The 25,673-nt window shown below is 36.5% G+C and overlaps 1 long non-coding RNA gene across 1 annotated transcript in view; it reads left to right on the top strand.

The window, feature by feature from the left end:
• Positions 1 to 25,673, top strand: part of LOC118351934 (uncharacterized) — a 56,864-nt gene that overhangs the window by 12,232 nt on the left and 18,959 nt on the right. The window contains exon 2 of the long non-coding RNA XR_004808181.2: positions 498 to 596. This is a non-coding gene — a long non-coding RNA (uncharacterized LOC118351934). The remainder of the gene's footprint in view (positions 1 to 497; positions 597 to 25,673) is intronic.

Genomic DNA, 25,673 nt, shown 5'->3' with positions numbered 1-25,673 from the left:
CTCCTCGAGATCAGCATATGGAGTGCAGTACCCCATCCAGTCATTCTTCATAAGTCCTATAGAAAGTCATTGTCACATTATTTTTGCTTTCTTACTATGTCATTATAGAGTGTGTCAAGGATGCCTGTCAGGCACTTGTACCAACAATGTTTTGAAGCCATGACATCATTTTGACACTAATTTCCATTTTTCCATTATTCCATAAGAAGCCCCTAACATCTCCTATTTTATGGCAAGCTTTTTACTGTCTAAGAACTCAGACATCAACTGTGACTATCGTTTCCATGAAAAAAAAATTTAAAAAGACAGGTTGGTTGTTAATTGATGTGCTAAGGATTAGAGTAATCTTTGTATATCCTGGTAATATGATATACAGTGATTGGACTGATCCCCCCCTTTAAGTCTCTGCCTAATGACACCCCCATTTTTCAATTCCTTAATAGCTGCAAGCCTTATGGAAGGAAATCCTTGGCCTTACCAAGTATTTTCATTTTCAGGAATAACTCCAGTGTGAGTGAGATAAAACAGTGGGAGCCAGCGATTTTTCAGAGTACTTTACACTGTCACCCACCCCATCCAAGTCTGTCGCACTTACAGTAAGTGGTTTCACTAAAATCCTTCAGTTTATTGATGCCTCCTTCATCCTTCATTGCATGTTTGCATCTGGCTCTGTTGGGATGGGCTGCATGTAATATAAAGTGCTCTTCACCCAGCGGGGAACCAGGCCTGATTCAAGGCAGTGTGAGCTGTGTACGTCCTTGGAGACCGAAGACATGACAGACTTGTTCTGGTCTTTGAGGAGCATTTCCCTAACTAAATGGGCTCACTGTGCCCAGACAAGTAACAAAATATAACAGTCTACAGTTTGCGAGGGAAAAAATTAGAGGGGTTTAGTTAAAAAAGCAAAGATGAGCTCTAATCCTAACTAGGCTTCTTATTACATAGGAAATGGGATGAGTAAGTATTATAGTCCCAAGAATTAGAGCTGAGTTAGGACATCACAATTTTGTTTTGACAAAATTTAAAAATGCAGGGTGGACCACCTGGATGGCTCAGTGATTGAGCATCTGCCTTTGGCTCAGGTCATACTCCTGAGTCCTGGGATCGAGTCCAGCATCAGGCTCCCCAAAGGGAACCTGCTTCTCCCTCTGCCTATGTCTCTGCCTCTCTCTGTGTCTTTCATGAATAAATAAAATCTTTTAAAAATAATAAAATAAATAAAAATGCAGGGCTTTTTTGATGCTTCAGCATAGCATAGGGGTAAAGTTTATGGACTCTGGAGCTATATTCTCTATACTCACAAATGCCTCTGTCACTTACAAGCTGTGTGACTTTGAGCAAGTTACTTAACGTATCTGAAAGTGGGGATAATTATTGGATCTTACCTCATAAGATTGTTATGAAATTTGAATGAATACAACTAAAGTATTTAAAGTAATACCTGACATAGTAAGTACTTATTCAATAACTGTTAGTTAAAATTAACAAATGGTCATTTTTTTTCATCACTGTTTATGAGCATTTGCTTACTGAGGATAAACTATAAGCACAAATACTCTCAGTGAGCTAAAAAAGAAGTATCTGGTCAAACCTTATCCCTTATAGACTGTGATGGCTTTGTGATATGTCCACTTGGCTTGGTTTAGCCATGGTCTCCAGAATTTTCTTTCTGGTGTGTTTTCAATTAGGGCATACCAAGAGGGACATTTTCTCAGAACTGCGAGAGGATGGAAGGGAAGCAGCAGCCATTTTGTAGTATACACACCCAGTTATTCAGTTATAGGCTAACCCAGGTACCATTAGGGAGGGATTTTGTAGGTATAATTTCAGAGCTCCTGATCAACTGACCATAAATTAATTCAAAGGGCTTGACTCAATTTTATGATCTCTTCACGCTGACATTCTTTCATTATAGTTTTTGACAGAATATTTTATAATTTGTGCTCTATTTTTTATTTTCCTGCATTTGTCCCATCTCTTATGGCTTCCTTTCCTCCAATCCACAATGTTTAAATAAAATAACACCCTTTAAAAGAAGGTTTAAGCTTCCCTGAAATGGAACTCCAAGCTTCCACGCATGCTCCTAGGATTTCATCCCGCTGATGATCTTCCCTTCTTGACTGCCTCTCTGGGAGTCCAAGCTTCATCTTTTGGAGATTCTACACTATTCATGGTCTCATCGATGTGGATGCTCATCCTAGACCTCAGGCTTGGCTTAGTTCTGCATTTTTGTGAGACTATTCCTTATAATAAATACATTTATCTATCTAAGCCAGGTCTTAGTTATTCTGCTTCTCTGATTGAACCTGTACTTACACATAGGTTTACTGGAATGGAATTTTGGCCAAGAATACTACATATTTGAGTCACCTTAAAATTCAAATCCAGTCTTTGACATACCTGAAATATTTAACAGTGTAGGTAACCATTATAAAATCTTATTAAAATGATTATGTCAAGGCAAGATAATTCAGTTGCTATATTAGATATGACTTAAAATACACTATCAGTGGTGAATTATTTGAACACTGGAAATTGTTAGTAAAGAAGCCATGAAACGTGTGATAAGTATAGGAAAATAAAAATTTGAAAATAAATTATGGAATGTTATGTCAAAAATTATGAGGGTTGGGGGCGGGGGTGGCACCTGGGTAGCTCAGTGAGTTAAGCATTTGACTCTTAATTTCAGCTCAGGTCATCTCAGGGTTGTGGGATTGAGCCCCATGTTGGGTTCTGTGCTCATTGGGACATCTGCTTCTTTCTCTCTCTCACTCTGCCCCTTCCCCTGCTCTCTCTCTCTCTCTCTCTAAAATAAACAAATCAATCTTTAAAAAAATATGAGAGTGGGGCAGAATGTGGAAATGGTAAGATTTCAAGAAGTGTCAAGTTTGGATGGAATATAATATAATGCAAAAGCCAAAAAGGCAAATAATAGTAATAATAATAATAATAATAATAATAACCATTTTTAAAGTATAATTAAAAGAGGTAGAACAAAAATGACCAGGGTATATATAACATAGAAACCCTTGTGAGGTCATGAATTCATACTATACAACACTTCTGTATTAAACGAAAGAACCAATTAAATGAAAGGCATCCACACAAGTGTCTTTTCACTGTTTTCTGTAATTCTCTCTCTCTCTCTCTCTCTTTTAATTCAGTCAGATACTACTCTAATATAAATTACTCCCTGGAAACAAGTTAAGCACTTTCAGGAGATGAATTAACTCTCAGTACAGGTTAATAGAATTAAGCATATTAGAGCCTCAGTTTGATCCCTATGACCTTAGAGTCCAAAAGAACTTCAAAGCAAGTAAAACAAGGGGAACAAATATGTGCACCTTCCCCTTTCTGTATATTTTATGTGAGACCTGCTTGCTAGATCTTTTGGGAGGAAGAGAAAATGACACAAGCTGAAAAAAGATTGCTCTAACCGAACTTATAGGGAAGAAAGAGAAAAGGAGAAATGGGTAGAAAAACACAAGGTGGGTAAGCTTTGGAAGGCAGCAATCAAGGACAAGAGCCTGATTTAATAATTATATCTTCTCATTATAACTTCTGACTATAAAGAAATATCACAATATTAGGAACGTTTGGGGAAAATAAATCCCTAGGGCCCCAGGATGCAATTCAGTTATCATTTTCTTGCTTTTGATTTGAAGTTGAGTTTTAAAATCTATTATTTTAAACTTGGAGACAAGAAAATAATATACATTGGATTCCCTTTTGTATTCTTCAGTAATTGAAAAGAAAGAAATAGAAATCGTCCTTTTGTCCTAAACCCCTATAACTCTGGCTGGCTGCAGCCTGGCTCTCAAGAAAATAGGGAGTCACAAAGGAAAAATTTGGCCCCAAGAATGTGAGAATACCATGTGGAAGATTTACTGTCAAATGATAGTTACCCATAATTGCCAGTCATTAGGGCAACTTTCTTAACATCAAAGCATATGTTTTTGCTTTATGTACCAAAGCAAATAAAACTTTCATATGCTGGTACGAGTTTACACTCTGGCATGTGTGAGTTTTCCTTAAATAGACTTTTTATCCTTTAGGGAAAGCTTTATATTTGTTGAAATGCAAGAGTGTAACATGATGGCTTAGAAAGAATAGTAGAGGATTGAAAGTCATGAGCTCATTTTTCGGGCCAGGAAAGCTTATTTTGCCTTTTAAAGTGATACAAAAGCAAATTGTCAGTAGAAGAATCACTACAAAGCACCAAAAAGTTAAAAATAATCTTAATCACACTGCAGCTGGGTCAGTCAACAAACTGAATATGCAAGCCATGGTTCATCCTGTACTAGGATCCATGGAAAAATACAAAATAATGATGGTATTAATAATTAACCTTTGGTACTACTTTATAATTTAAAAAAAGACTGGCATTTATTATCTAATTTAATCCTCAAAACACCATATGAACCATTTTTACCTAAGCTTCAAAACTTTGATGAGAATTTACAAGATGTACAGCAAATAAACTAAATCTCCTACATGGCAACAAACAAATATAAAAATGTTAATGTGTAGATAGAGCGAACTGGATGCACAGGTGATTATAAAGTGATGATTCTACACTATTACAACTTTCTTCCCCACCTCATCCGACCACCTCCCCAAAAAACCACACACACACCTAAGTTTTTCTTCCAAATTGTCAAGCTAGAAAGCTATTTACTTACTATGGTGAGTTTTCATATCACGTAACTTGTGGGTACTCCCCTTTTGCAATTGTTTTCTGGGCTGACTTTTGAAAGAAAGTATTTTCATTGCTTTGTAGTTGCATTTTGTTTTGAACAAAATAACTATTACTCAATGAATTTTGGCTGTCTCCTAAAAATTCAAATTTGCCCTCAAATAATGTATATTGGGTACTTTAAAAAGATGTCTTTAGTTTTGAAAGAAAAAAAATTAAATATAATTAAATATATATGTAAACATATTAAAATAAATAAATAATAGATAGATTGATGATAGAGATTGATTCTGGAGAGAGAAGAAAGCGTATAGCTACTTGAGTGAAAGAACTGTCTAATCCTTTCTCTTGTACTTTGCATTTAAGAAAGCTTATCCTAGGATTCTTAACTACAAGGCTCTGATGAGCTCCTCAAAACCAAACGCCTGGGGTGCCTGGGTGGCTCAGTGGTTGACAGGCTGCCTTTGGCTCAGGTCATGATCCCAGGGTCCAGGGATCCAGTCCCACATCAGGCTCCCTCAGGGAACCTGCTTCTCCCTCTGCCTGTGTCTCTGCCTCTCTGTGTCTCTCATGAATAAATAAGTAAAATTTAAAACAAACAAACAAACAAACAAACAAACAGAAACACCCAGAAAAGATTATGAGAAATCAGAATTAAGTAACTAGACCAAATTTAGAAACGCAACGACATGGTGCAAAAGAAAGGTCACAAACTGAGGATTTGGGTGTCACTCTATAGAAAGGCTGTCAGGGGACTCATCTCTTCCAAATGTGAAGGACATTACTACAGCAAACATTCCATGTGATAACTTTACTACTGATGTTCTCTTAATTGTCTACGGTTCTTTTTGTCTTAATTTTCTTAGTTATTAAAATAATTTGATATTATTCTCTTTATAGCCCACTGTAAATTCACCTAAGGACAAAGATGGATATAGATAAATTATACATAAATTGGTTTCAGTGGGTGGATGGTGACAAAGTTATACCATCAATCTGAAATATGTGGAAATATACAATTTAAATATACATTTAAGTTACCTTGGCTGAAAAATGAGGTCAAATAAGATGGGATGTATTTGCATTAGTTTGGGTCTCTTTCTCCCTTTGTCCTCAAAGCCAAGTGAACCTCTGCTTTGGGTTCAAGAAAGCCTATACTAATTGAAATTGAATGACAATGAATACCACAAAATGAATACGATGTGCAGAGGTGGCAAGGAGATAGACTGCAATGGGACTCTCAAAGGTGACAGCAGTAAACACAACTTGCTTATTTAGTTATTCACCAATAATTAAGGAGCTCCTAGTACATCCCAGACACTTTCCCAAATAGGAGACAGAGGCAAATGAGAAAATCAGGAGCTCTGTCCTCCTGAGGTCATTGTCTGATAGGAAGGGCACAAGGGATCAACAAATGCTTCAAAAAAAGTGACTTTAGGGAAAGTGTTTATCAAAGCAAGATGTAGAGTAGAGCATGTCAGTCTGGGGATAAAGTTGTGAAAGAGAAAGAAAGAAGCTTTAAAAAAGGTCTTAAGATTTTCTAGTGTTAATTTTAATATCCTTTCAAATATTTAACCTGAAGACCTGGAAATAATTAGTAACTTAGAAATGGAAGACGTGAAAGATATTGTGGTGATCATTTTGCCATATATACAAATATCATATTATTATGTTGTACACCTGAAACTACCATAATGGTATATGTCAATTACAACTCAAGTTAAAAAAAAAAAAAAGAAAATCTTTTAACAATAACAACAAAAGATGAAGTGGAGGAAATGGGAGAATTATTTGTGGCTGGGAAGGTGGTAGATGAAATAGGACCACCTTTTCACACAGGAGGTTTCTGTGCAATAGGCAGAAAGAAATTTGATAGTGGAATACGGGTAAGAGAACGAGTTTATGGACAATATTAAATTTAACTATCAGAGGCAGAGGAACATTCCGTTAGTCATCAAGAAAACCATTGAATTCAGCAAAAAAAAAAAAAAAAAAAAAACCACACACACACTTTTCACCCAAATATGTACTTATCCAGAAAAGCTAATTTCGCCACTTGAGTACAAACCATTTACCTTGTAAATATACATACTTGATTTCTTATGCAAATAGTAAATAGCAAAAGTCATGGAGGCCAAATGCAGATATTTTATTTCTTGGATATTCTTTGACTTTGTTAATTAAGAAGTTAAGACAGATAATGAACCTCTGTTTTCTGTATCCCCGAGTAAGTAAGTGTGAAAACATTTGGGCCACTGAAAGTATTGAACAGGATCTGTTGCTTATTATTCCCAAAGCAAGCAAAGGGGAAATTCCATTTTAAATATTGATTTATGCATCCCCATTCTGATTGCTGCCTCTGAATTATCACTGCTCCTATCATCAGGAAACAGAGTTCTGTGAATCAGAACTGTGCGAAGATGCAAAATCTCCATCCTGCAAGGACAGGAGGAGTGCTACTGCCAATGCAGGTCAATCAAGTTATAATGGGCTCTAATTAGCACTCCAAAAGCTGTTAAATTCTTTACCTGCAGCTGAATGGCAGTTAAAAAGGTGTGAAATCCTTTCTTTCCTTTGAAAACATCACAGAGTTTAAAAATTTTCCCCAATCTCTTTCTTATATCTTAAAGTCCAGAGGGAGAACCAAAATGGAAAGAGAAAAGGTGGTTTCGATTCAAAAGGTTATTATTATTTTTTAATCTTTTGAGATCATAGTATACCCACTTGGCTTGTGTCCCTCAGTATTCTGGTCTGTAAAATGGGATGGGAACAAAAATACCTACCTTGCAGAAGAATTGTGAGGAATAATTATTTAATGTTCATAATGTTCTTTGAAGATGAAGAAAATGATTCATGTGGCTAAGTGTTATAATCACCAACCTAAGCCCAGGCAGAAATATCAGAAAAATTAAAGCTCACTTTGAGTGAAGAGAAAATTTCTTCTCGATGCCTGTAGTTTTATATTTCTGATGCTAACACCAAATCCACAAAATTCAAGATTTAAAGTAAAATTATATAGAGAAAACTTCTCTCATGCTGCTTCAACTCATATCCCTTCTGATCCTGAACTAGATAGCATAAAGCAATCTGGGCTTGCAGTGGAAGAGTATTTCTCAGATGGTATTCATCATTCCTTACTCATCCACATGGAAAAATTAATTTAGTACATGCAGGTGTAAGTGTAATTGTGCATGAAAAATTATTTACAAAAGAAAGCAAAATGATCCACTAATCATATTTGTGTTTGGTGTCTCTTTTCACTTCTTTTTTTGTGTTATATAATTATAATTACAATCTTAGAAAATTTAAGTCATATTGTATTTCTTTCGGTGTCTATTTCAACTTGGAAACACTTCTACGTTAAAATTGTCATCAATAAATATTTGAATGCCCACTAAATGCTTTACACTTTAATAGATTTGGTTTGGAAGCAAATAAGAAAAGAAAAACGTGTTCCAACTTTCATGGATCTCAAGTTTAATAGAGACAATACAAATGCAGCAAAATATGTCCAGACTTAACAAATATTGAAAATAATAGACATAGGTTAGAGAAAAATGGTGTAGGCCAAGAGATGAGGAAAGAAAATGAATTGTTCCAATCTATGTTTATATTGCTTATCTTACGGATATTTTTTGACTCTAAATGTTGAGACATTAAAAACAAAAACACCGGGCAGCCCGGGTGACTCAGCAGTTTGGTGCTGCCTTCGGCCCAGGGTGTGATCCTGGAGACCCGGGATCGAGTCCCACGTTGGGCTCCCTGCATGGAGCCTGCTTCTCCCTCTGCCTGTGTCTCTGCCTCTCTCTCTCTTTCTTGTCTCTCATTAATAAACAAATAAAATCTTAAAAAAAAAAACACCCATGTAAAAGCAACTACTAAATAACAGTTAAGTAATTGAAACTCAGCAGATGAGAAGAGAGAACTATTTAAGAACTGAAAGTGTCTGGTCATTTGGTAGAGTTGTCTGCTGAGTTTGTGCCCCTAGAAACCTGATGTCAGCTTCTATGGATGAATACTTCCACAAACCCTGCCCAGGCTCCTATCCTGAATTTCAGATCTGTATTCAAATGCTTATGGATCACTTTCAATTGGATGTCCTGCAAGCACTTCAAATTCATTTGTCTGAAACTGAATATAAAATAAATTCCCTATCCAACTTTCTCCTGCTGTGTCATATCTCAGTTAAGGGTTCTGTTATTCACTCAGTGTGCTGCATTGGAAACCTGAGTTTACTGTTGACTCCACTCCCTAAACCACCCCCTTCTAATCCATCACCAAGTCCTACCGGTGTTACTTCCAAAGCTTGCTCAATTTCATCCACATTGCTTCAGTTCCCCACTTCTGGTTTATGTCACTGTCATCTTTGGGCCAAAGGAGGATGTTTCATTTGGGCGTCTTTATTGTCAGCAAGAGAAATGTCTTCAACTTTCTTTAAAAAAAAAAAAAAAAAAAAGATGTTATTTGTTTATTCATGAGAGACACATAGACATAGGCAGAGGGAGAAGCAGGCTTCCTGTGGGGAGCTGGATGCAGGACTCAATCCCAGGACCCTGGGATCATGACCTGAGCCAAAGGCAGACACTCAACAACTGAGCCACCCAGTGGCTCTGCCTTCAACTTTCTTTCTTTTTTCTTTTCTTTCTTTCTTTTTTTTTTTTTTAGATTTTATTTATTATACCTGAGACAGAGAGGCAGAGACATAGACAGAGGGAGAAGCAGGCTCCTTGCAGGGTGCCCAATGTGACACTTGATCCCTGAACCTGGGATCACACCCTGAGCTGAAGGCAGATGCTCAAATGCTGAGCCACCCAGGCATCCCTGCCTTCAACTTTCTTAAGCAAAGACTATGAGTTTATGGAGAAGATCCCAGGTAGCTCCCAGAATTTCAGGACTGGTGGAGTAATTTGGCTTGAGAAAGAATAAGAAGATGGATGGAGGTCATGGGAACGAATGGTGTCTCTGCTGACTTGGCAAACACCAAAATTTTGGAATTTTTTTTGTCATTTATCTCAAGGGTAAGAGCCCTTTGCCCAACCCTTGGCTGGATCTGGGTGCAATACATTGAGGGGAGATCAGATGCTGAGCTCAGAGCCACCAGAAAGTGTGAGGGACTCCTTCCTGTGTCTCTTTATGTCCAGTCTTGCCTCTCTTTTTCTCCCTACTCTGCACACAGCCAGAGCCACCTTCCTGAAACACAAATATAAACAGAACTATGGTTCCCACTCAAAATCCTACTATGGCTGCCTGTTTATCTCAGGAAAAAGGTCCTCACACCTTTATGAACTGACCCCTCCTTTCAAAACAATCTTCGTTTTTTGCCATTCAAATCCTTCCTTCTCCAGATGCTCTCATGAGTTCCCACCACACTGAAATTCTTGAGAACCGCTCTACCTTCTTTCCTTTGGGTCTTTGAAAATGCTCTCTGCCTAAAATGCCCTTCACTCTCCTCCTCACCCTTCTCACACATCCCCATATCACCTCTCCCAGCACTACTCTGTATTGAATTGGCTAGCATGTTGCTTCCTTTGTGTGGAGGATTGACTAGCATCCTCCAAAAATTCATCTCCACTCAGAGCATCAGAAGGTGAACTTTTTTTAGATATAGGATCTACGCAGCTGTAATTAGTTAAGGATCTGGAGAGGAACTCATCCTAGATTTAGAATGAACCCTACACTCAATGACACCCTACACTGGTGTCTTTATAAGAACAGTAGAGGACAGAGACACAGAGGGAAGACAAGGACAAATGAAATAACAGAGGTCACATGCACATAGAGGCAGAGGTTGGATTTATACTGCCACAAGCCAAAGAGTACATAGACACTAGAAGAGGCAGGGAAGTATCCTCCCCTAGAGCCTTCAGAGGGAGACTGGTCCTGCTGACCTTTTGAATTCAGATTTCTAATCTCCAGAACTGTGAGAGAATAAATTTCTGTTGTTTTAAGTCATTGAAGTGGGGCATTTTTTTTTTTTTTTTTACCACAGCCTGAGGAAACTAATACACTTGACAATATGCTCTGTTAGGTACAGGAAAGACATTTATTGTGCTTATTTTTGCATCCCAAGAGCTTAACCTAATGCCTACGTATAATGGGCTTTCAATATATAATTGTAGAATGAGTGAATAAAGGCAGGTCTTCCCCACATCCCTAGTACACTAAGTCTTGGCTCTGTCCCAACCCACCCCCCATCCCTGTGGTGGGTGTTATCATCTCTCTGTTTTAATAATCCATAGACATAGTAGATTAATACCTATTAATATCTACTCTTAAAATAGTATCTAGGGGTTATTTAAGCTAAAGTGCATGTGGGAGAATATACCTCTTAAACAAGATTTGCATTTTATCTGAAGGGGAAAAAAAAGCCTTAAACTAAAGAATAAATCTCTTGTTATAGAATTTCACATCTCAGTAGAAAATATAGAAGATATTGTCTTGGGCAAAGGAGATAACCTTGGGTTTCTGAAACTTACTTTTTTCAGATTCTGTAGATTATGTGAACTTGTCTGACCCTAGTCTTTTGCACGTTGATGTTTTAGTTAAAAATTGTCAGATTTTACCAAGAGGACACAAATATCTCAAATTTCAGAACATCGTCTTCTCAAGAAAAGATTAGTAATTTGATTAAATGAAATCTCGAAACCCAAAACAGCGTGAATATGGTCTAAAGCACAAAGGTAAAAAACTGATTATAGACTCTGTCCTGGAACCAGACAGATCCTCCATTTTGAGTGCTTCTCCGTAGGACGTTGGCAATATTGATTGAATCAATCTGTTTTCAATATTCATATGCCAAATGTATCTCAGTTCATTTTGAATGAACAATCACATAAGCAAACCCAAAAAGCAGATTTGCATGTGAGTGCAGACATCCTTGACCTTTATGGAGCCCATGTGCACACACACGTATACATATACACAGAGATACACACATGCACACACTAAATGTTATAATAAGGTATTTCACTCTATGCACATCAGTTAGGATTAAGAAAGGAGCTGAATTTCCAGGGTTATTAAGAGCTCTTTTCTCACCAGCTCCATCAGTCATTGTCCAATCCCACAAATGGAATAACAAAACCTTGTGAAGGCATTAGCACTCACCCTGAAGAGCTATGTGCTATCTGTCTTAATATTCCAATTTTGAAGATTTCTTAGATGACACATTTTAAGATTGCCTTCTATGTAGGGTTTATGCTAAAGCCCTCTAGCACCTCCTAACAAAAATTATATCTCTTATCACTTATTATTATACATCAGAAAGTGCTGAAAATTGCAGAAGTAGACATCTAGAAATGTAGTCTATAATACACAGGCAACAAACTTTTGCTAACTGGGTAAAAATGCTTTATAAATTCTATGAATTAATGATACATTTGAATATAAAAATGTAGGCTCTAATTGCCTGCCTATGCCAAAAATAAATTTCCTATAACTCCAACTATATAGTACTATAGAAAATAAAATAAAATTTTGGATAGAAAGAAAACTATAAATCTTGGGCACCTTTCAAAAAATACAAGTATCACTTACCATTCAGTTATTTTTCAAGAGATGCTTAATTGAAGAAACTGAAAATGTATTTTTGATGACTGAAGGAAAACAGATTGACCTAGAAAGTTGACTGAGCACTTGGGAATATTACAAAGGAATACTATTTCAAATGTACCCAGCTAATGGAATGAGAAAATTGCAAAGCACTAGACACCAACATTCTGCATATGCCCAGGGAAATGATAGGCATTGACTTTCTGAGGGATGTTTGGATTATGGAGGAGGAAGTAGGTTTATGACCCTTCTTCTGATTCCTGGCTGAAGCACTGAAGGTGCCTTCCCTGCGCATGCCTCTTCCCCACATTTGGTATGTCAAGGAATGTTTCTGAACTCATTAAGCAAGTGAGCTGAAAAATAGAATGAAAGCCAAGGAGTGAGTGGATTTTTTGAATCAATGCATTTGGGGAAAACTCCTCAAGAATATTGCCACATTTGACTTGGGGTGCATTATATCCCCAACCTAGACGGTTTCTCTCAATTGTTGGACCCAGTCCTTGGGAGCCTAGCGCTGTCGCATCTCTGCCGACAGCTCACATCCCCAAATTGATTTTGCTTTGTACAAAAGATGACTTTTCTTAACATACCACCTCAGCCCCTCTTAAGTTTACTGTTTTATCTGCTTACTTTCCTAGGCATCATCTAATTAGTTTGCCAAAGGAAAATTTCCATGCTTTAAGCAATATTTTCACAGCAATTCTGGTTTGGCATCATAAAATATCCTGGTTATAAAAGCAGGGGGCAGGGAAGGTTAATAGGTAAGGGACACAATTTCCAAGTCACTTGGTCCAAATGCTCTACAGAAATCTGATTTACTCAGCTCAACCTTCAGACTGAGTTTCTTGAGCCCAGTTTTTATTGCTGCTCCAGTAAACTATGGTAGGGAAAGATAAGGTGGGATTATTTGGTTAAAACGAGAAAACTGAAGCTGTTTTTGAAGTAGCCTCTTTTATTAGCTTAAATGGGCAGAGAAACAAAACTTCATTTGGGATTTAAACCAACTAGCTCAAATCCCATGCTCCTTCTATTATATCATGATGGTTGTTCTTGGCTCACTATTTTCTTTATTTGACGTACATTTTGGTGATTGCATCAGCTCTCGTGGTTTTAACTACCACCTACACACAGTTCTGTATCTCCAACCCTGACCTGTTTCCAGAATCTTAAACTTGAAAATCCAACTACCTATTGTATAGAGTCATTAGACTGTCCCAGAAATCACAACAAACTGCATATGCACTTACCTTAAAGAGACTTACTCTCGGAATCAGAACTAATCCATTTAAAGCATTGGAAACTTTGCCTGTTTAGTTCAATAAAAGAGTGTGTTTATTTATATTGTTTCCATAAGGAAGCTCTTCATCCACCCCTTACCAATCTGGCCTTCCTTGTAATCCACCCATTTAAGGTAACTCACTGCTTTTCAGCCAGTTGCTCACACCAGAAACCTGGGAGGCTTGCTGAATTCTTTCCTCCCACCAAGCCACACATCCTACCATTTATATCTACCAAATAGTTCTTGAATTTTTAAGTCCCTAGTGATCACTATCACTACTGTTTAAAAGACACATTCTAAAAAAAAAAAAAAAAAAAAGACACAGAAGGAGAGGAAACATTTCTAAAAAGAAGATAATAGTGGCAGTAACACCTTCATTGATAGCAGAGGTGAGGAAGCTAGAGGTGGAAAAAGGGGGAAGAAGAAAGGCTGGCAGAGCCAGGTGCTTTGCCTGGTGGGCAGGCAGTGAATGAGTTTGTGGTTCTGCAAGTGGAGGCTAGATGAGCACAACTTGCCACATCAAGCCCCAGATGCCCATAAGGAGCATTGGGCAATTGAACCTCAGCCCTGTGCATACCAATGGAGGGGAGAGAAGAAAGTGTTGACAAATACGATACCTTAAAAAGGAGGTCTTGACTTTGTGACTTTTAGTTGCATTTTCTTGTTATAATTTTCATTTCAGTATCGTAAACATGATCACACGTCATCCCTAGAATTATGCTGCTTCCCTTTAATGCCTGAGCCAAGCATGGCAAAAGAAAACAAATGAAATCTCCCTGGGTTCTCTTTTACACTGCTGAAACACTGTAATTTCATGTGGAATTTAACATATGCTAAATAGGAACAAAAGGAAAATGATTACAGAAAATGCAAACATTATCTTCACAATTACTTTTCCAAATTATAGGGTTTTGATGCTACAATTATTAAATTTAGGACCCAAAATACCGGTATAGCTTGCCTTTTCTCCCAACCGCAGACTGTCTTCTCTTGGGAGATGCAATCTTATCTTTCACCTGCCTAAGATAGTCTCCCAGACAAATTAAATCCTTCTTTTTTTTTTTTCTAATTTAAGGCAAAAATACAAATTCTAGGGAGATTATTTTGACCTCTCCATTCCTCCCTGGTTCCTGATCTGTAGTACCCGACTCTTCTGGAGATTATTGGCAGGAAGATTCCATTGGCTGATGCCACAAGTGATGCTGCTCTGCTCAGTTCAAAAGGAACTTAGAGTCTCCTCTTTACTTTGGTCTTGTACTTTACATACCATGTGAAGCCTCCTCAGAGTTTATCTGTTTTTGAAATCTGAATATAATTCAACCTTCATGCTATAATATTCATAGAAACTAATTAAATCAAAATATCACACTGATACAGTATCTTCACAAAAACTCTGAGGACTGGCATTTGGATCATTTCCACGAAATCATTCTACACAAAGGATATGTTACACTTGAAAGCAACTTTAAAGTCCAGTCAGTCCAATACTTTGATCCTAAAAATAAGAATTCTCAAATTCAAGAGATGGACTATTCACCCTACCTTGTACTTCCTACCCTGTTTAATCTGTGCTTGTACCATATCTTCTGCATCCAATAGATCAGCTATGAGCTGATCTGTTGACAGCTAACATCCCAGGCTCCTTCAACTAATTTCTTTTCATCTTCTTCATTTTTATAGCTCCATCTGTAAATGCATTCTTACATCTCAATTGGTCTTTTTCTCCAGAACCCTGATATACGTCTTTGCCCTACTTTTCCAACACAAGAGTTTTAATTGTATTTAGGTGTGGTTTCTGTCCTGAACCCTGGCCACTGCCCTGACACTGCTCTGGTTGTGGATCCAATTTTTTGTGTCAACCTGCACTGCCATCCTAAGCAGGTGCTCCTATGACATACTTCATGTAATCTGGTATCTTCCAAATCTAGTTTCAAAAAGAGTTCATTAAGTTGATGTATTTATTTTTGTATTTACTAACTGTGAGGGGAAAGGAAGACCTGTAGATATACTGAATAAAACTTTAATGTCTATTAAATCTGGATATGCTGTTCCTTTTATTTTTGTATTATATAACAACACAAGCTTGGTGTGGCACAATGGGAAATATATATTTGGTCTTTATCCCTAGTCCCTGGCACTTGGCTTCTAAGACCCTCAGAATATGCTGTGATAAGAGTGTCTTTGGTATACTAATGGGATGACTGGTGGCTGGGGGACCCTAAATAACTTCTAGATGAGCCTGGTCACCAGAAAAAGCAAGGCATGATTAGAGGGAACGGACCTTTCAAGTCCCGAAGGGCTGGAGATTGAGTTAATTACCAATGGCTAATGATTTAATCAAGCATACCTACATAATGAAACCTCCATACAAAAACCTAAGTAAACGGGGTTCAGAGAGCTTATACATCAGTGAATGCATTGAGATACTAGAAGTATGGTACATCCAGAGGAAGTATGGAAGCTTCTCACACTTGCCCTATGCATTTTTGGCATGTGGCTCTTCCTGAGTTATATCCTTTATAATAAACTGGTAATAGTAAGTAAACCATTTTCGTGAGTTATGTGAGCCATTCTAGCAAATTACTGAACAGAACGTAGGGAGGTCATGAGAACCTCCAACTTGTGGGCCAAATCAGGCAAAAAATGTGGGTAGCCTGGGAACCTAATACTTGCAATGACGTCTGAAGTGAGGACCCTCTTGTGGACCTGAGCCTTTGAATTTACAGAGTTTTATTTCTAACTCTGTATAGTTAGTGCTGGAATTAAATTGAATTGGAGGATACCCAACTGGTATCCAAAGAGTGGAGAATTGGCTAGTGTAAAGAAACAAATGCACGCACACACACATTTGGTGTGAAAAACTGTGAGTAAAACTGTCTTACCCAGACAACCAGAGTTAAAATCCAGGTTTTACCAATTTTCAGCTATGTGACCTTGGACAAGTTATTTAACCTCAACTGTGATCATCTGTAAGACAGGGTGACAAAAATACAAGCACCTACAACACAGGGCTATAGGATGACATAGGTTAATGTATGAAAATTAGTGAAAACATTGCCTAGTAGTCAACAAATACCATTTATAAAATCTTCATATATTCGCTTTCTCATACTAACCTATTGCTCTTCGCTGCTTTTTACAATTCATAATTTCCATTCATGATTTTCCCTTAAAAAAAGCACTTTTTTAGAATTGTCCTTAGTGAGGGCTTGATATTGGTATATGCTCTCATTTTTGGTTTATCTGAAAATATCTTTATTCAGTCCTCATATTTTAAAGATACTTACACTTGGAATAGCTGGGTACTTCCTTCCTTCTATCACATTGAAAATATAATTTCAGTCTTCTGACTTGATACGGTTAAGAAGTTTCTGCTTTTTCTCTTACATCTCTTTATTTTTGTTATTTTGCAGTATCACCATGCTGTATCTGAGTGTGCATTTCTTTTTCTCACCTTGGGACTTGCTGAACTTCTTGAATCTTTATTGGTTATGGAAAATTCTTATTCATTACTTTTCATTTCCTATTTTCTAGTCTCTCTCCTTAACCTGATGCAAATCTGATTAGATAATTGGAGGCTCTTTAACTTTAACCTTTAACTTGGTTATTCAATTTGGTCTTTTAATCTCTCATATTTCTGTTCTACTACATTCTGGAAATTTCTTTCTGACTTATCTTCCTTTCTACCAAATTTCTCTCCTTCTGTGTCTAATCTACTATTAAAGTTAAACTTTGAGTTTTAAGTTTTAATTACTGTCTTTTTTAATTTCTAGGAGTTCTGTTTCATTCTTTTTAAAGTTTGCCAGTTCACGGTTTTTTTTTTCATTTGTTTTTTGTTTGTTTAGCTTATTGTTCTCTGTAGATATTTTAATCTTTTATTTTCCAAGTATAATGAAGCATAATTATTACAATGTTTAACCTCTCTGTGGAATTCATTCTGTTTTTATTTCTCCCTGTTGTTGTTAATTTCAGTGACATGCTTACTGTCTTACATTATCTTTTATAGGGAGCTCTTTTTCTTAGAAAATAATTGTAAGGATCTTGAAAACATGGATAAAGACTTATTTCTTTATAGAAGGCATATTTGTATTTTTCTTTCCTGAGGCACCCATGGGCACTATCAATCATGTTTATTTAAGCAAAATTCACAGCTTAGTTTTTTTTTTTTTTAATCTCCTAGGTGTGCAGTGGTTTAAAGCTTGAAACACTCTGGAGAGCTGATTTGTGATTATAACTTCAGAGAAATGGTTCTTATTCTCCTCTCTCATCCTGCTCTGTTCAGCTGCTAGGTAACTTTTCTATAAGTCTTTGAGAAGAGGGCATTACTTTTGATTTAACTTAGCTCCAGAGTGTAAATCCATAGTCTAAAGTCATCGACATTATCAGGTGAAGGTGTCCTGTTAGAACACCATATTGGGATGGAGTTAGGTTGTGATTTTTGACCTCCTGTGCAAAAGACTATGAAAATTGTGCTTCAAGTTTTTACTTACATGAATGCCCTTAGGGAAGGAGGTGAATGATGATAATGATGATGATGGGTGTGGGAGAGGGTGGGAAATAGGGAAGGAGGCTTTGTCCACTTATTTGGGTGACTGCTTTCACTCATTTTTTCCCCATAATAATGCTTCACAATTTTGTCATCTTTTCAATGACTAAAGCAATGTACTTCACCTTGAAAATTTATGCTATCCAGGTATTTTATTTTTTCAACAGGAAGGACAGTTGCTATCACCCAGGAAAGAAAACCCTAGCCTATCAAATTATAGGCACATTTGTCATGCCAAGTGCTATTGACAAAATCAAACACCTCCTAAAATTGATATTGAATTTTTAAATATTTAACTCAATTTTTTGCAAAGCCTAGCTCATTGCAAGAATTTAGCAAATATCGGTTGACTAAAATTGTCTACTGATTTACATACTCAGTAGAAGTTAAATGGTGTAGCTTACTTAAAAGCATAACTTTTAAAGTATACTCTTGAAGAAATGAAATGACTGAACAGGAATAGATTAGAACATATAGAGACCCAAACTATAAAGAATTTAGGTGCCCCTTTCCAGTGAGATTTCATATAGAACATTTCCAAACCATTAAAATAACTCTGAGGATTACTCCAATGCATGTGAAAAAAAAAAGTTAAACTTGTTTCTAATGATTCATCCTTGTATTTTTTTCCTTGGATGGTGCTTTAAGCATGTCATTTGGCCTACTGAATCTTAGTCTGCCAAAATGAAATCTAGGGGATCCCTGGGTGGCTCAGTGGTTTCGCGACTGCCTTTGGCCCAGGGCGCGATTCTGGAGTCCTAGGATTGAGTCCTGCGTCAGGCTCCCGGCATGGGGGCTGCTTCTCCCTCTGTCTGTGTCTCTGCCTCTCTCTCTCTCTCTCTCTCTCTCTCTGTCTATCATAAATAAATAAAAATAAATCTTTAAAAAAATGAACTCTACTGTTAAGAGTCACCTTCCCAAATAATTTTTTAAATATTTTATTTATTTATTCATGAGAGACACACACAGAGAGAGGCAGAGGCATAGGCAGAAGGAGAAGCAGGCTCCCTGGGGGAAGCCTGATATAGCACTCAATCCCAGAACCCTGGGATAATGACCTGAGCCAAAGGCAGTTGCTTAACCACTGAGCAGCCCTGGAATCCCTCCCAAATAATTTTTTAAATATCATTATTCTTACACTCTTCGCTATCTTCAGCCCTCACCAACTGTGACCTTGGTTATACCATCATTATAGTCAGATTCTTTCATGTATCTTACATATACTTGATATTTCAGACACTGCTTCCCAGTATTTTGTTCCTGGCCTTGCCTTGGTGGTAAGTGGTAGTAGACTTTATCTCTCACATGAACTGTCAACCCATCCTTGATTTTGTGTTTTTTGCTTCCATTTTAAAACCAGAGCTTATAACAACAATATTCTTCTGGTTGGCTGAATTTGAGAGTCTACAGCAAATCAGAGCGATGTCTTTGTGAAGTTAATACATTGTTATAGACCACCAATTAAGACATTTTGTGGCATGGCTTTGCCAACGAGAAGATGCTTCCTAGGTATTTAAGAAGTTATTGACTTCTAAGCTTTTGTTACCACATTAAGATGAAAATTGACTTTGGCATCTGTTGCTCTTGCTTGCTCAGCTTTCTACAAATCCTTGTGGTAGCACTGGGACTGTCAAATACAGTCTTGCCAACTCCTACTCCTAGCCTTAGTTAAGGTATAAGCTAATCAAACTCTTACCCAAGAATCTGAATTTCTAATGAAATTACAGTGATGAACTTACTACCATTACAGTTTATAAAAGAAACTATCCACGAGTTCCTAACTGGGATCCCCAAAGACGCTTGTCTAAGTCCTTCTGATATGCAGTTTTAGTTGTTAAACCTTCTCTTTGAGTATATGAGTTATCCAGTATCCTTTCATTAAGCCATTTTCACTTTTATTTGTTCCATACAACCGAAGAATTCTTAGTAAAACAAAAGAGTTTTCATTAATTTTTACCATGGGTAGATTTCCTTCGAGTGTCAAAGCTAATGCTTAATCTTCAAATGCCAATGAGCATTGAGAATAGTGTCAACATTCAGAATAGGTCAATGAGCATATTGACAAAGAAGACTTTGTAGTTATCTCAGGAGAAGAAGTTTCAAGATCACTTCTATACTTTGTCCATGTAATATGTGTATAGACAATGATCAGAAGTCTCTGGGGATCTTTCTTTATAGGTAATGTCACCATTCTAATTATACAATTGTGAATGCAATGATGGATTTATTAATATATGGTATGGTACAGCACAAGATTTGTTTCCATGCTTTTGAAAGTCTTGTACTATCTACAACATGACAAATTGTGTTGTTGTTTATTCTCCATAAGCAATAGAAGTAACCAGAATTAAAAAGATCAACAGATTTAACTACCTAAAACTTTTAAAATCTGAATATCAAGAGAAAATATTCAAGCCTTTTGATTTAGTAATTCTTCTCTTGGAAACCTAGTCTCTGTTCATATTTCCAAATATTAGGCAATGTTTGCAAACAACCATAAGAAGGGTGGGGTAGTCATTGAATGGAATATTGCATAACCACTCAAAATGCTCATTTTCTGTAACAAAGATTCAGAGAGCTGGAGTTAACATTTCAACCCCATCACTTTCTTGAAAGATCTTAAGCAAATTCCTTAACAACCTATGTCTTATTGCTTTTATTTGTAAAATGTGGATAACAATAATGCATATGACATCATGTGATAAGATTTAATGTTTTACTGTAGATAAAAGTATTAAAATAGTATCTGGCACAGGGGCACCTGGGTGGCTCAATTGGTTAAGCATCCAACTCTTAATTTCGGCTCAGGTCATAATCTCAGCATTGTGAGATAGAGCCCTTCATGCTAGGCATAGCATGGAGCCTGCTTAGGATTCTCTCTCTCCCTCTGCTCTTCTCTTCCTCCTTCCCTTTCTAAAAATATATATATGCAAAAATATATATATGCAAATATGGCACAGCATTAAGGAGGACACAAAATCATAGATGTTATGTGATCATAAATTTGTTTAAAAAAATAGAATACATTTAAAACCCTAGGGACATTAAGTAAGGTTTAACAATTGTTTAATGAGATAATGGAATTCCTCTACCAGGTTTCTTTATCTTAAAAAAAAAAGAGAGAGAGAGAGAGAGAGAGAGAGAGAGAGAGAGATTTTATAATGAAAAATAATTTTTCAAAATTAAGTCTTTCCTGATCAAATTATCTGATTAATTGCACAGAATTACATATATGCTCATGTAATTTCATTGGGAGTTGAAGGTATCAATCAGACAAACTTAGAATTCAAGCCATTCCTAATCTAATTCAAGTCGTTCCTAATGACTTTGCTTTCTAAAAAAGAGATCTTTTTGGAAAACATATTGTTATTATTCCCCAGCGTAAGTATGTTCTTTCCTTCACGTTAGACTCTATTCATACTTTCACATGAAGGCATTGGTGAAAATAAACGTTTGATGACTTGAAGTTAATTTCAATTCAGAAAACATGTGAAAGGAGAATAGCACATGCCAGGCTACTCAGCATAACTTAACGAGGATAACACTTCCTTGGGAAGAGACCAATCATCCTTGGTCAAGATCCATGTTAATTTTCAGAAAAGCTTTTAAGAGAAAGATTTTCCGATTTGGAAAACACTTCAAAAGAACTTAAAGTGCTCTTGGGTCTAGTTGAAACCTCATTTGCAATGATCAGAGCTGTGTACCAGCTATACTATGATTTCTGATAATGGGTTCTGCATTAATTTCTGTTGTTTCAGGAATTTATGTAGATAAAGCTCATCTAAGCTTGTCAGTCTTATCATTCTGAAATGGTTAGAGGGTTAGATGCAGACTAATTGGGATGGCACAGGATCGGCTGTAGGAGGAGAAAGTCCCACACAATTTACCCAGTAAAAATAGCTACCACTCAGTGAGTGCTTAGGTGTCCAGCATCTTACCTGCCCTGATTGGTTTGATGTTAAAAGCCCCAGTGAAGGTTTACTAATTTTCTTTGTTTCAATCCACTTGCCCCAAGACTTCATAGGGACCAAATAGGAAGTCACAATGGTACTGTTTTTCAAAGGTTATTTGCTCCTTCCTTCCTATCTCTTCTCACACAGAAACATCAATAAAAAGAGATAGAAATCAGAGTAGGGGACCTTCTATTGTGCTCATTGGCTCAAGGGCAGAGATTACCATAGATTAAAGGGGCTGTTGGAGAAGTGCCTGGGAGGCAGATAATGTTCACCACCAGTGCCCTGTGATATTCCTCAGGAGCATAGAATAATACAGTATTTCATTCCAACAATGTGTGCTAAATCCAGGAGCCTTACCTTATGTGCCCCTCCCTTTCCTCCATGTGTCTCAAATTACATAGTTGGAATTTCTTTTTTTGTTTGTTTTTTCTTATTTCACAAACCACTTCTGTGAATCTGAATGTAGCCCAGTCCCTTCCTGGAGATGGGAAAATGTGAGAGAGCCTATGTTAATTATATTCCTAAAACTGCAGTCTTTTTCTTTTCTTTCTGGTTTTACTTCACTCTTATCCTACAAGGGATCCTTCCTCTCCCCCACAGAATCCCTTTTCTATCCTAAATATCACCTCTAGCTTCTTATTAATATCATTGGCTCAACTGATCCCCTTTCTTGGATCATCTTTCATCATTTCAGTTGTTTGCATGGAAAATGAAATTCCTATTGAACACTTTGCTTTCATACTAAATAGGATCTAATTTTCAGCCTTTAATTTAGATCAGTCTTTCTGTATTATCAAACTGATCTAGGGTAGCATCCTAGCTCTTCTTCAGCAAGTTGCAATCAGCTAAATTTCAAATCCCGAAGCTTGAATTTAATACAATGACATATGTAAAATGGAATTTTGCAATAAATTTAAAGAAATGGAACTTAATGTATCTTAATAGCTTCTCTTGAATCTATATCTTCAATTGTTAATAAGCCACATCACTGAGGAAATTATTTCAGTGATTGATTATGTATCTTCTAACTCAATTTTAATTTGTTAAAATCCATAAATAAGAATCTTTTAAAAAATATATGCATAACAGCTTCTGAAGTAGTCATGTATTTCCTTTAAATCAGAAGAAAAGTATTATTATAGAAATATGTGCATGTAATTTAGATTACATACATCTTAGCAAATTAAACATATTCATTATAAGAAATACTGAGTTATTTTATATCCTTCAATAGAAATTTTGTTAATTGATCTCCACTTAACCAATTCCCAAGCAACAGAATTAATGCTGGCTAATTTAAAGAGAAAAGCAATTTATTGGAAGCATATCAAGTAGAAATTTGAATAGCCAGGATCTGCAAAAAATGCAGAAAAGAGAAGTTTGGAAGTCAATCAACCAAACTAGGATAATATTTCAGGCATCTGGAACTCTGCTGCTGGACATTCATGTAGACAATGTTGCTCAATATCATATGTATTACCTCCTTCCAGGCTCAAAACACTGCAGTCTTTACTGTGAATAATTTCTCAGTTACCTGTAGTCTTGTTATTCTCCTAAAAGCTGAAGTCCTGAACAGGAGAGTTTGATTACCTGATCTTGGGTCACTTTTTCCCTGGCTCCCAATAGGTAGAGACTGGAGCTTGCTCTTTGGCTTTCACTGGGAGAGGTGGAAGGAGGGATTTTTCCTTTCAACAAAATTTACACAGAGGGGCTTTTCTCAAATAAGAAAAGCATTTGGATGTTGGGCTACAAAAAAAAGCAATTGCCCATTCAAGTAATTACATTTATTTACTCCATTCCTTTTTTGATCAAATTAAGCCTTCTTCCCATTTTATACCCAGGGGATTTAATTCTTTAAAGATCATAATTATAATCCTTAAATATTTTAATATCAGTTCTCTAGATAGAGAAGAAAAGATATATATATATTTTTATATTTAAATTCATATATTTATATATAAATATTGAAAAGGAGTCTGGGGTAGAAATGAGTTTTCAAATCTACTTCAAGGACATTTTAAAGAGGAGAATATGAGAGAAATTCTGTCTCTGTTAATAGCTATTAGGTAATTCAGAAATGTTTCATCAAATTTGTCTGGAAAACATAATTTTTTAATTTACTTGAAAGCATCAGAGAAGTTATAAGATAGTGAAAAAAAGCAAATGAGAGCCAAGAGGACAGAAGCCTGAGAGAGAGGGTGACACTGGCATTGAGGGTAATCTTTATTCAGCAGGTATTTGGCATTCGGAGATGCTGATTTGAGACTGGGAAGATGAGCAGTAACGGTGAAAGCTTGTGTAGCTAAGAGGCAGGGATTGGAGTCTGGAACCTGTCAAAAATGGAGACCAGATAAATCCAAATCATATTGAGTTGGGAATTCTAAAAGACTCCTCTTTAGTAAGTAGATGACCCAAAAAAGATAGGCTTTCACAGGAAATGTGGCTAGGCTTCAAATTATTTCATTCCAAGAAATTGCCTTCAGGTGATCCAGATAGCTCTGTATCACACATGTCCTTCACCAAATCAAACATAAATGATCTCTGGAGGACTCTCCTGGACCTCAGAGTATTTCTACATGTATTCTTTGCAAATACAAAAATACAATGTTTATAACAGAATTTAAAAAGAAACAAGGTGCACAAAGAAGCTAGGCATTATAATTTAAAACTAGTAGAAACAAGAAATAATAAGAATGGCCCTATATAGTGTCCCAATCATGAAGTAATCAGATAGACTTTAAAATACCAATATTTTATTTAATAAGAAAACAAAAAAGCAAGATTGAGAATTTTAGAGAGGTCCGGAAACAATAAAAAACAAAGAAAATCTAGGACTGAACTTTAAAATAACTGAGGGGGACCTGGGTAGCTCAGTGGGTGAGCATCTGCCTTTGGCTCACATGGTAATCCTGGGGTCCTGGGATTGAGTCCCACATCAGGCTCCCCACAGGGAACCTTCTCCCTCTGCCTGTGTCTTTGCTTCTCCCTCTATGCCTTTCATGAATAGATAAATAAATAAAATCTTAAAAAAAAAAACTGAAAAACTTGTCAGTTGAGTTAACAGCCTATTAGACAAGAATCAAGAGAAAATTTGTAGATTGAAAGATAAGTCAAAAGAAAATATTTGATAGGGCAGAGACAAAAGGATAGAAAGTACAAAAGATAGAGTAAGAGACCAAAAAATACTTGAAGAAAGTCTAACCTACTTATTAACAAAGTACAAAAGAAAAAAATTAGAATAATGCAAAAGGAATATTTATAAGACAATGAATAAGTACTTTCAAAAAAATAATGAGGGACTTGAAGCCACAGAATTAAGAAGCTCTACCAGGGCGAATTAGGATACAACAATCTACACCTATTATATACATCACAACAAAACTTCCAAAATCTAATGCCAAAGAGGGAAAAATTTAAACAACATGAAAAATGATAACCTGAAAAAAAGCTACAATTAGTGAGTTAAAAAACAAGATTACACATTTTTCTCAAGAGTGAACAAGAAGATTGAGATTTATTGATTTTTTTTTACACTGGCCCTGACTTCCCAAAATTAGCCTATTCAATGTGATCAACTTTTTTTTTTTTTTTTTTTTTTTTTATTTTGGGAGGGGTGGGACAGAGAGGAGGGAGAGAAAAGAATCT

The sequence above is a fragment of the Canis lupus genome, chromosome 22 (genome assembly GCF_003254725.2).
Source record: "Canis lupus dingo isolate Sandy chromosome 22, ASM325472v2, whole genome shotgun sequence".
NCBI lineage: Eukaryota > Metazoa > Chordata > Mammalia > Carnivora > Canidae > Canis > Canis lupus.
This window is presented reverse-complemented; position numbering and strand designations above follow the sequence as displayed.